Genomic DNA, 12,771 nt, shown 5'->3' with positions numbered 1-12,771 from the left:
CGAATCAGTCGGGTGCGTGGGATCGAAGTAGCTACGGCGGGTGTACGTACGTGTGCAATGTTCTACGGGCCCCATGACAGCAGACAGGCATGGTGCAGAAGGCATAGCGTCACAGGGAGGCGTGGGAAGGTCAGTAGAAGGCGAAGCGAAATGGGGTCGAAAAAGGGAAAATGGGTCCGACAGCTGTGAGATTTGAACTCACGCGGGTTACCCCAATAGATTTCTAGTCTATCGCCTTAACCACTCGGCCAAGCTGTCGTTAAAATTTAAACACATTTCAAACACTCACCACATTCACCGTAACCACACACAAAAGACGCAAGCGCGCCACGCCCAAAGCAGCGCCCTTCCTGCCAGCCCACACCCTTCACACGCACCGCATATCTTATTGCACACGCTGACAGCACCAGCCACTCCCCGCCCGCCACTATACGCTCTATCACGGCACTCTCCCCCTCTCAGGGTGCAGGCATCCCGCTGTGCTATCGGGGCTACTGGTGGATCTTCCGCGCAAAGTGGTATGCTTGCGGCACGCGCGAGCGGTCCAAAAGGTGCGGAGACAGCCGTGGCAAACGAATGGGCCAAAAAGCAAGAAGATATCGGAGGAGGGGATCGAACCCTCGATCTTGAGCGTGTTAAGCTCACGTCCTAACCACTAGACGACACCGACACTCGAACGACAACACAACCCTACAACTCACACTTTTTCACACACACTTCACGCTACATGCACACGCCTACCGCCCTCCCACGGACTATACTACCACGCCTTGCATCCCTGCCTCGCGCTCGTGCCACCCACGGATCACCACGGATGCTCCTAGACCAGCACTGGACCCCAACACAACGTGCCTGAGGCTGACACCCACACTCTTCTTGGCGCTCTGTCGAATCCCTCCCCTTTCTCACATACGCATATGTGGCCGCAACGATGGCGGGACGCACTAACGAACGAGTCAACCAGCCAGTTAGCTACCCACGAGCGAACTTGATGGCATAATTCGCGCACAGGCTGCTTCGCCTCCAGTCAGCCTAACTTCACGGTGCTGCCGGCCCGACACCCCGGTGCGTATGGCGCTACGCATATCGCCGCAATACATAAGGAGTATCCATCCTGCCTGGCCGCTTTACTGACGGACGGTCGCTTTTGGCTGAGTGCGAGAAAAAACAAAAACTCGATTGGGGGAATGGTTGACCACGAAACGAATCAGTCGGGTGCGTGGGATCGAAGTAGCTACGGCGGGTGTACGTACGTGTGCAATGTTCTACGGGCCCCATGACAGCAGACAGGCATGGTGCAGAAGGCATAGCGTCACAGGGAGGCGTGGGAAGGTCAGTAGAAGGCGAAGCGAAATGGGGTCGAAAAAGGGAAAATGGGTCCGACAGCTGTGAGATTTGAACTCACGCGGGTTACCCCAATAGATTTCTAGTCTATCGCCTTAACCACTCGGCCAAGCTGTCGTTAAAATTTAAACACATTTCAAACACTCACCACATTCACCGTAACCACACACACAAAAGACGCAAGCGCGCCACGCCCAAAGCAGCGCCCTTCCTGCCAGCCCACACCCTTCACACGCACCGCATATCTTATTGCACACGCTGACAGCACCAGCCACTCCCCGCCCGCCACTATACGCTCTATCACGGCACTCTCCCCTCTCAGGGTGCAGGCATCCCGCTGTGCTATCGGGGCTACTGGTGGATCTTCCGCGCAAAGTGGTATGCTTGCGGCACGCGCGAGCGGTCCAAAAGGTGCGGAGACAGCCGTGGCAAACGAATGGGCCAAAAAGCAAGAAGATATCGGAGGAGGGGATCGAACCCTCGATCTTGAGCGTGTTAAGCTCACGTCCTAACCACTAGACGACACCGACACTCGAACGACAACACAACCCTACAACTCACACTTTTTCACACACTTCATGTTAAAGGGTGATGCGTGCGCGTGGCTTCACACTTGGCGCGCCATTGTGTGTGCGTGCGTGTGCGTGTGTGTGCGTGCGTGCGTGTGTGTGCGCGTGTGCGAGGCTTTGTGGCGGCGTCCAATGCTCAAGATGAGACGCGCAGGCTGCGTGTGCATGAGGACGAGCGCGTGGGAGCGCGTCTGGATGTTCAAGCTGCGTGGATGCGCGGGTGGGTGCATAGTATTTGCATATGTAGGAGTAGGGTGTCCATGACTTTGCACAAGTCTGTATTGCTTAGTGGGTTAGTACCGGGTCTTTGACTCGAAGGTCGTGGGTTCGATTCCCACAGATGTTTGCTTTTCTTTTGCCAACAAGAGAGCATAGTAGGCAGGCTAGAAGCTAAAACTCACTCAATCAATCTTACTTTTGGTTTTGCAATCTCGGCCCGAAGCCGTCTTTAAGTGTTTCAAGCTTTACAGCTCGTAGTCCAACTTCCTTTTGGTTATGAGCCCAAGTACCGACACCAAGTTCAAAGTCGAGCCTTTCGACGGCTCGAACTACTCGCTGTGGAGCTACAAGATGAAGATGTACCTGATGTCCAAGGGATTGTGGGATGCGGTCAGCGGAGAAGCCGAGGTGGCCTCGGCGAAGGAGCAGCAAGCGCACGCGGCGATTGTGCTCAACCTCAACGACTCGCAGTTGATGCACGTGGTGACGTCCAAGACTGCGAAGGAAGCGTGGGACACATTGAAAACGTTCCACAAGACTCAAGACATGGCGAACCGACTGTGGCTCAAAGAGAAGTTCTCGGCGTTCAAGTTTACAGCATCCTCCGTCAGCAATCACGTAACGGAGTTAGAGAAGCTCGTGATGGATATGAAGAACGCGGGGTGTGAACCAAGCGAAGAAGACGTCTGTGCGACGATGTTGCGGAGTCTACCATCGAGCTACGAGAGCCTGGTTCAAGCATTTCGCATGTCAGTGAGCGATTTCAAGCTTGCAGACCTCGTGAGCAAGCTGATTGCGGAAGAAGTGCGTCAAAAGGACTCGACGCGCGTCGAAGAGGCGACCGCGCTTCTTGCCGGTAAGGGCAATGGAAAGCAGCAACAGAAGAAGAAGAACACACGCGGGGGACGCAAGAAGGGATTCTCCGGAGCGTGTTTCAACTGTGGCAAGATGGGCCATTACGCGAGGGATTGCCGTTCTAGGGCAAGTCCCGATGATAGTATCCAAGACCAGTCAAACGTTGCGTTTAACGCGACCGACGCTTTGCGAGCGAGAGCTGGGTGATGGATAGTGGTGCTTCGGCACACATGTGCAAGACACGCGACGCCTTTCACGAGTACTCGGCTATAAAGACTGCGCGCAGCATATTGAGCGCAAAGAACAGTGCGAACTTGAAGATTCTCGGCTTTGGAACAGTTGTTTTGCGTGTCTGGACTGGAAGTTCGTGGATAAACGCGCGGCTGGAAAACACGTTGCATGTTGAAGACTTAAACAAGAACCTGTTCTCTCTGACGGCTGCAACAGCACGCGGTATGACCGTGACTATGGACAGCGAGCGGTGCGTTGTGAAACGCGGCAGCCAAGTTGTGGCGACGGGTAGGAAGCAAGGCAAGCTGATGTACCTCAACACTGATGGTGGTGAGGAGTGTCATGTGGCTGAAAACGACGTTGGTCTGTGGCATCGGCGACTCGGTCACGTGTCTTTCAGCACGTTGAACTCCATGGTTAAGGACGGAAAACTCAGTGGTGCGCAAGTTGCACCTGGAACCGTGTGTGGTGTATGCGCGACTGCGAAACAAGCACGCAAGCCATTCAGTTCAACCGAGAAGGAGCTCGAAGCCAGGGAGAGTGCACGCAATGACACCACCGTGTGCTCTGATGTGTTGGGGCCTGTCACCCCCGCATCCAAGTCGGGCTACAAGTATATTGTGAGCTTTATTTTGATGAAAAGCCGTTTTGTGACGATCTATCCACTGCGCAAGAAGAGCGAAGTGTGTGAGGCGTTCAAGAAATTTCTCAAAGAGGCAGAAACAAGCGCGGGCATCAAGGTTAAGGTGTTACGCAGTGATAATGGTGGTGAGTATTGCAACGCAGCAATGGAGACTCTTTGCGACGACAAGATGGTCAAGCAGGAGTTTACGGTACCATACAACCCGCAGCAAAACGGTATGGCAGAGCGAATGAACCGTACTCTGGTCGAAATGACACGCTGCATGCTGAAAGAGAGCGGGATTGACAAGTCGTACTGGTGTGAGGCTATGATGACTGCAGCAGACATTCGGAACGTGTTGCCTAACACTTCAAACCCACACTCAAGTCCGTTCCAACTGGTTTACAAAAGGGAGCCACGTCTGGAGCACATGCGCGTTTTTGGGACCGAGTGCTATGCCCATGTGACCAAGCAAAAACGCAAAAAGCTGGATGACTCGGGTATCAAGTGCGTTTTCCTCGGCTACGCCAAACAGCACAAAGCATATCGACTGCTGGATCCAACTAACGGATCAATCGTGATTTCAAGGAGTGTGACGTTTGCTGAAGCCCCACTCGCTACGGCGCGTAAGGAGGGCAGCCAGGAGGTGATCGATATCATCGGCAACGACGAAGAAGAGGAGCGCACGGAAGAACCCAGCGTTGAGGAAGGTTTCCGCACACCCCCAACTCACCCACGCCGGGAACCTGATAATCACAGCGGGCCGACTGACTCTGTGCCGACGCGTGGCTCTAGCACTCCGGGGAGAGATGGCGAGGAGGAGTGGATGGTGCGTCCGGCACGCAAAAGGCGTGGAGTTGTGCGCTACCAGGACGAGTACCCCGGGACTCGACGTGGTGAGTTCAACTTGGACGATTTTGAGGGTGAGTTCGATTCCCTCTACTGTCTACTTACTGAAGACGACGACGGCGAGCGTGCTGTTTCATACGACGAAGTTATGCGCAGCAAGTACAAGGACGAGTGGCTGCGTGCCATGGAAAGCGAGATGAAGTCGCTTGAGGATCACCGCACCTGGACTTTGGTGGATATGCCATCAGACAAAAGGCAATCGGGTGCAAGTGGGTTTTCCGCATCAAGCGAGACCCGAGCGGGAAAATTATCAAGTTCAAGGCTCGTTTGGTGGCAAAGGGCTTCACACAACGCCCAGGAGTTGACTACACGGAGACGTTCGCTCCTGTAGCACGCAAGGAGTCCATCAACATGGTTGTGGCAATTGCTGCAGAGGAAGACATGGAGGCTGAAAACGTGGATGTTGACACCGCGTTTCTATACGGTGACGTGGACGAGGAACTCTATATGGACCAGCCAGATGGTTTCGAGGACCAAAGCAACCCGACTAAGAAGTGTTTGCTGATGCAAGCACTTTACGGCACGAAGCAAGCGGCGCGTCAATGGAACAGCAAGCTGAATAAGCACTTGGAAAGCCAAGGCTTTTGTCGATCGGCGGCGGATCCGTGTGTGTACGTTCGGCGTTCTGGCTCAAAGTTCAGCATTATTGTCGTCTATGTGGACGACCTCATGATCTTCAGCAAGACGAAAGCAGATATTACTGGGATCAAGGAGGCGCTGAAGCGTGAGTTCAGCATTAAGGAGCTCGGTGAGCTAAAGTACTGTCTCGGCATCGAGATCCACCGCGACCGTGAGAGCAAGGTCATTATCATGAACCAACGAGCGTATATTCAGCGACTCGCAGAAAAGTTCGGTGTAGAAAACTGCAAGGCAGTGCACACACCAGCGGATAGCAACTCGAAACTGGTGAAACCCTCGGAGGACGAAGTTTTCGCGCCTAAGTACCCGTACCGCGAGTTGGTGGGGGCTTTAATGTACCTCGCAACTTGCACCCGTCCGGACATTGCTCAAGCTGTGGGTGAAGTGGCCAAGTTTTGCGAGTACTACAACAAGTCTCATTGGGTGGCCGCAAAAAGGATTTTAAAGTATTTGAAGACGACTCAAGACTTGGGGCTTGTGTTCAACGGCCGGACCAAGGGAGAGTTGTTCGGCTACGCGGATGCGAACTGGGCAGGCGATCTGGACACTCGGCGCTCGACTACAGGCTACGTGTTTTTCCTGAATGGGAGTGCGATTTCGTGGAAGTCGAAGCGGCAACCGACAGTGGCAACATCGAGCACGGAGGCAGAGTATATGGCCTTATACAATGCCACCCAAGAGGCAGTATGGCTGCGTCAGCTACTAAAGGACGTGGGGGCTGAGTGTGTGGGTGCTACTACAATATTCCAGGACAACCAAGGATGCATTGCGCTGGCCAAGAACCCAGCTTACCACTCACGTACGAAGCACATCCACCTGAAGTATCACTTCTTGCGCGAGAAGGTGGAAGACAAGATCATCGTGCTTGAGTACAAGCCGACAGACGAGATGGTCGCGGACGGGTTTACCAAGGCGCTGGCACGACCCAAGCACCGCCAGTTTATCGTTGGACTCGGCATGGACGACTAAGACGCCAGGCACAGCGCATCAAGGGAGAGTGTTAAAGGGTGATGCGTGCGCGTGGCTTCACACTTGGCGCGCCATTGTGTGTGCGTGCGTGTGCGTGTGTGTGCGTGCGTGCGTGTGCGTGTGCGTGCGTGCGTGTGTGTGTGCGCGTGTGCGAGGCTTTGTGGCGGCGTCCAATGCTCAAGATGAGACGCGCAGGCTGCGTGTGCATGAGGACGAGCGCGTGGGAGCGCGTCTGGATGTTCAAGCTGCGTGGATGCGCGGGTGGGTGCATAGTATTTGCATATGTAGGAGTAGGGTGTCCATGACTTTGCACAAGTCTGTATTGCTTAGTGGGTTAGTACCGGGTCTTTGACTCGAAGGTCGTGGGTTCGATTCCCACAGATGTTTGCTTTTCTTTTTGCCAACAAGAGAGCATAGTAGGCAGGCTAGAAGCTAAAACTCACTCAATCAATCTTACTTTTGGTTTTGCAATCTCGGCCCGAAGCCGTCTTTAAGTGTTTCAAGCTTTACAGCTCGTAGTCCAACTTCCTTTTCTTCACGCTACATGCACACGCCTACCGCCCTCCCACGGACTATACTACCACGCCTTGCATCCCTGCCTCGCGCTCGTGCCACCCACGGATCACCACGGATGCTCCTAGACCAGCACTGGACCCCAACACAACGTGCCTGAGGCTGACACCCACACTCTTCTTGGCTCTCTGTCGAATCTCTCCCCTTTCTCACATACGCATATGTGGCCGCAACGATGGCGGGAGGCACTAACGAACGAGTCAACCAGCCAGCTAGCTACCCACGAGCGAACTTGATGGCCTAATTCGCGCACAGGCTGCTTCGCCTCCGGTCAGCCTAACTCCACGGTGCTGCCGGCCCGACACCCCGGTGCGTATGGCGCTACGCATATCGCCGCAATACATAAGCAGTATCCATCCTGCCTGGCCGCTTTACTGACGGACGGTCGCTTTCGGCTGAGTGCGAGAAAAAACAAAAACTCGATTGGGGGAATGGTTGACCACGAAACGAAGCAGTCGGGTGCGTGGGATCGAAGTAGCTACGGCGGGTGTATGTACGTGTGCAATGTTCTACGGGCCCCATGGCAGCAGACAGGCATGGTGCAGAAGGCATAGCGTCACAGGGAGGCGTGGGAAGGTCAGTAGAAGGCGAAGCGAAATGGGGTCGAAAAAGGGAAAATGGGTCCGACAGCTGTGAGATTTGAACTCACGCGGGTTACCCCAATAGATTTCTAGTCTATCGCCTTAACCACTCGGCCAAGCTGTCGTTAAAATTTGAACACATTTCAAACACTCACCACATTCACCGTAACCACACACACAAAAGACGCAAGCGCGCCACGCCCAAAGCAGCGCCCTTCCTGCCAGCCCACACCCTTCACACGCACCGCATATCTTATTGCACACGCTGACAGCACCAGCCACTCCCCACCCGCCACTATACGCTCTATCACGGCACTCTCCCTCTCTCAGGGTGCAGGCATCCCGCTGTGCTATCGGGGCTACTGGTGGATCTTCCGCGCAAAGTGGTATGCTTGCGGCACGCGCAAACGGTCCAAAAGGTGCGGAGACAGCCGTGGCAAACGAATGGGCCAAAAAGCAATAAGATATCGGAGGAGGGGATCGAACCCTCGATCTTGAGCGTGTTAAGCTCACGTCCTAACCACTAGACGACACCGACACTCGAACGACAACACAACCCTACAACTCACACTTTTTCACACACACTTCACGCTACATGCACACGCCTACCGCCCTCCCACGGACTATACTACCAAGCCTTGCATCCCTGCCTCGCGCTCGTGCCACCCACGGATCACCACGGATGCTCCTAGACCAGCACTGGACCCCAACACAACGTGCCTGAGGCTGACACCCACACTCTTCTTGGCTCTCTGTCGAATCTCTCCCCTTTCTCACATACGCATATGTGGCCGCAACGATGGCGGGAGGCACTAACGAACGAGTCAACCAGCCAGCTAGCTACCCACGAGCGAACTTGATGGCCTAATTCGCGCACAGGCTGCTTCGCCTCCGGTCAGCCTAACTCCACGGTGCTGCCGGCCCGACACCCCGGTGCGTATGGCGCTACGCATATCGCCGCAATACATAAGCAGTATCCATCCTGCCTGGCCGCTTTACTGACGGACGGTCGCTTTCGGCTGAGTGCGAGAAAAAACAAAAACTCGATTGGGGGAATGGTTGACCACGAAACGAAGCAGTCGGGTGCGTGGGATCGAAGTAGCTACGGCGGGTGTACGTACGTGTGCAATGTTCTACGGGCCCCATGGCAGCAGACAGGCATGGTGCAGAAGGCATAGCGTCACAGGGAGGCGTGGGAAGGTCAGTAGAAGGCGAAGCGAAATGGGGTCGAAAAAGGGAAAATGGGTGTATGAGCGGAGCGAAACGCCATCTTGTTCACAAGACGAAGATCCATGCAGCTCATGCAGCCTCTACAGCTTGTCTAAGTAACTGCATGCGCACCCCGTCATTTAATTATAGGGAACATTGAGCATGTTGTCGTGACTTTGCGCAAGATAGCGCTTAATCGTTGCTTTCAGGACGCTGAAGCAGTATTTAATCGAGTTGTACGAGATCATTGTTAGTATGGTAGGATAGAATAACTGTAGGTGTACGAAACGCACCTTCAATTCCAGCCTTCTCCTTGGTAGTGGGCGCCTAGGACGCGCGTACGAGCCGCGAGGCTGTGCTTGGGTCCCTTGGGTGGGCCAGACGAGGTGGGTTGCAAAGCGACAAAGGGCCAAATGCTGGCGCGCGCAATATCTGCTCCTCCAATCGTTCTCTATTGCTGGTACACGCGCGCGGAGGTTCCTCATACAGTCTTAGTCCGTTTGAACTACAGAATTCCACTTTGATCTGAAACCTAAAATTTAGACATGAAAATTGAATTTCCATTGTTATGTTTTCATCAAATTGAATTGCGCTATGGCCTCCGTGAGGTGGCAAAGGTACTGTCTGTGTACAAATCCTAGATCGACCGGAGTTATCTGCTTGGCCGGCGATCGTTTCCTCTCTCATCGATCTCGATCCCTCTATAGGAAGCGGTACGCACCCAAGGAGAGGAAGAACGAAAGGAACACACACTAAAAGGCAACTACAGGGCCCGGTTCGATCCTAGGCCACCCGATCGGAGCAGAAGCTACCCGATTGGAACCCATAACTGGAAGCAGAGCGAAGATTTCCGCACTGCTCCTACTATGTCCCCCGCGCCATGCCAACACATTCGCTCTTCACCAAATGCGGCATCTTCGGAGCCCGAGAGAGCAGACCCAGCCCGCCGACAGGTACACAAGGTGAGAACAAATTCAGCTGTTCATGGTTCGTTGAGGGACCCCTCGTTAGTCGTATCTGGGCGCTAGTGGGAAGCTCGATCAAGCCTCATCCATTGGCTGATACCGCTACACACCACCGCGACGACTAGCGTGCCCGTCATCGTCGCCCCCAGCCGGTTCCTGTTTACAGCGGACCACATGCTATTGAGTCTGTACCTGGACTGTAGTGGGTCTAACTTGACTCACTACTTTAGCTTACACGTTGCGCAACGTGTATGAGGAAGCGTAAGTACTTAGTAATTACTTAGGTTAATTATATTTGAATACACAAATATAAGTTAAGTAAGAAAGGATTCCAAGTGACTTTGATTAGGTAAAATGAGAACTGTATTGTTTGTAAATTGATCTTCCTCTAAAAGCTGCTAAAACTGTTTATCATCTATGAAAGGGTTGGCAGCGGCTGGCTGTCAGAGCCCCGCTAATATGCATGTCTCTGATTGGTAGAAAGATGCTGCTTTCTACCAATAGGATCTTTTGGGTATGTGTGGATCACTCACTGTGGTGGTCCACTTCAATGTATCCATCGGTGTGTCTTACACCAATGTGAGGAAGTATCCAAAACGTTTAACAGATAACCTATCTGTTAAATTCACAAGTGGCTTGCAGCCACTTGTACGTGTAACCCGTCACACCATCCCCCCTTAAGGTTAGACGCGCAGGGTCCCCGCACGTCAATCTTTGGAATTGACCATTCGTCAATTCTCCGCGCTTGGAGAAGAAATCCGCGCTCATTCAACGATGAGCGCGCCTCAAGAAGTCCGCAAAGTCGATGGGGAGTCATCTCTCCATCGACGACTACTCGAACGCCAGAAGGCGAAGTACGGTGACGTCGTCGACTTCGACGACGACGATGAAGACATGGAGGGCGAGGAGGACTCGCCCTCAAAGCGTAAAGACTCAGTGTCGAGCGAATCGCTCGACCCTCACGCCAAGAACGTTCGCCCGCGTGAAGGGGACAAATCGGACGCTTCGAGTTCGAAGCGTTCGCGTACTGAGAGTGATACCCCACTCGCTTCAGCTGGGACTCTCAGTACTCCGCGCGCTGCTGCTGCAGCGCGTGATGTTAAAGCTCAAGGCTCTCCGCGCGCTGCGCCTGCAGCGCGCGATCCATGGATGCCGTCCGCGTCCGAGATCGCGGACCGGTTTGGGAACTCGGTACCTCCGAATGAGGTGCCGCTGTACGTATGCAGCGCCATCAAAGATGACGCTGTGGCTGCCGAGCTGCACTTTGATGCGGAAACGCATCAAAGGCGCGATTACTACATCGGACTCTTTCATGAGCTCCGATGGTTTCAAAGCAAGAAGACCTCTTCTCGCAGCAAAGTGCCCGAATGGCAGGCACTTTGTCAAAGCTGGAACGCCTTTGTTGAGAACTTCAACAAGAGGCCGAGTGCTTACCGTGATCGGATTAAGCAAGCGCGTGATCGCTTCGAGACGTACTCGAAGCGTGGAAAGCTGGAGCAACTTCATGTTGCTGCTGAGGAGAGCAAATGTGCCGTGAGCTGTGCCCGAGGGCTTTCAGTGCACGAAGTGCTTTCCAGGCGCGGTCCGCTTGAGCGACCGCGACCTGAACGGGTACACGTCGTTCCGTGTGCCCGAGAGTCTCAAAGAGCTCCGTGCTAAGTTCTTAGCACGTGAGGGTTCGGGCGCTAGCGATGATCGCAGCGCTCGTGTTACTTCCGCTGCGCCAGCGCGTACTGCTCTTCGTACGCCCTCACCATTTCCGGAACGTCCTCCAGCAAGACGTTCCGCGGCTCCCATGTATCTCGATGGGGAGGAAATCCTCTCCAACGAATACGAAAACGAGCCCCTTGAGGGTTCGTTTTCGGGATACTATGGTCAACAATCCGCTCAACAATCCAGCGGGTTGAGCCGCGGGCGTCACGGATCGGCGGTGGCGGGGGTGGGAACACGCCCCGGGTATGATCAGCCCCGGGCTGATCAGTATGCGCCTCTCCACGACCGGGTGGCCGTCGTGGAGCGTCTGCAGGGCGCTGAGTTCGCCGCCCTGAAACAGGAGCTGGCAAACCAGAAGGCCCAAGTCGCGGCGGTCTCGCAGACCGCCTCGAATATCCAGGTCGAGCTGGGGACCCAGATGAAGGGGTTGCTCCAGCGCGTCCGCGCGCTGGAGGAGAGGCTGCTCGTCGCCGAGGCCAAGGCTTCCGCTTCTGCCTCGGCTCCTGCCGAGGCTTCGGGTCAGCCGAGCTAGATGGCTCGTGCTGCAGATATGGCTTCAGCCGTCCGACGTAAAAGGTCGGATGGAGGCGCATGCTAGACGGTATGTCTAGCGTGTATGCGTTGCCATGCCGTGCCAACACAGTGAACGGCCCGATGAAGCGCGGAGCAAGCATACTTGCTACGAAATCCGAAACTGCATGTCTAGGCAGGTTTTGTGTAGCTAACAAAACTAATGAACCAACTTTAAATTCATTTGTGTTGCCTCTGCCCGCATTGTCTGCGTTCAGCTTCTGTTGATCAACAGAAGCTGTTATTGTGTCTTGGACAAACCGAATCACGGCTTGTCTTTTGGTGATGAAACTGATTGCATCCGAGCTGAAGTCATTCAGCTCGCTCTCCGCTAGAGGCCCGGCCTTTGCGTGGTTCTTCGCGGTGTCTGCACCCTGCGCAGACCCGTGGTCGTTAACCATGTTGTTGGGGAGTCTGCGCCCTGCGCAGACTCGTATGGTTTGTCCATTGTTGCAGCTGACATTGTGCAAGTGTCAGCGGTTTTCTGCGGCTGCTGTATTGCAGTCGTAGATCCTCCCCACTTAAAGTGGGAGCCATCACTCCGAGTAAACTCGGTAGACGTGGATGCCGCATGGCATTCACGTAGAACGGTGTATGCCCTGTCGAGGCATGCACTGAGTTATTGATGGCAAACTCTGCCATCGGTAAGCACTCGCTCCAGTATTGGAACGAGTGAGCGTAGCTCTTCAACATATCGACGAGCACGCGATTCACGCGCTCGGTTTGACCGTCCGTCTGCGGATGATCCGCAGTCGACATGGAAAGCTGGCTCCCAAGAAGTGTAAACACTTCTTGCCACAGGT

Source organism: Phytophthora cinnamomi (assembly GCF_018691715.1).
Source record: "Phytophthora cinnamomi strain GKB4 chromosome Unknown Contig82, whole genome shotgun sequence".
In the NCBI taxonomy this organism is placed as follows: Eukaryota; Oomycota; class Peronosporomycetes; order Peronosporales; family Peronosporaceae; genus Phytophthora; species Phytophthora cinnamomi.
This window is presented reverse-complemented; position numbering follows the sequence as displayed.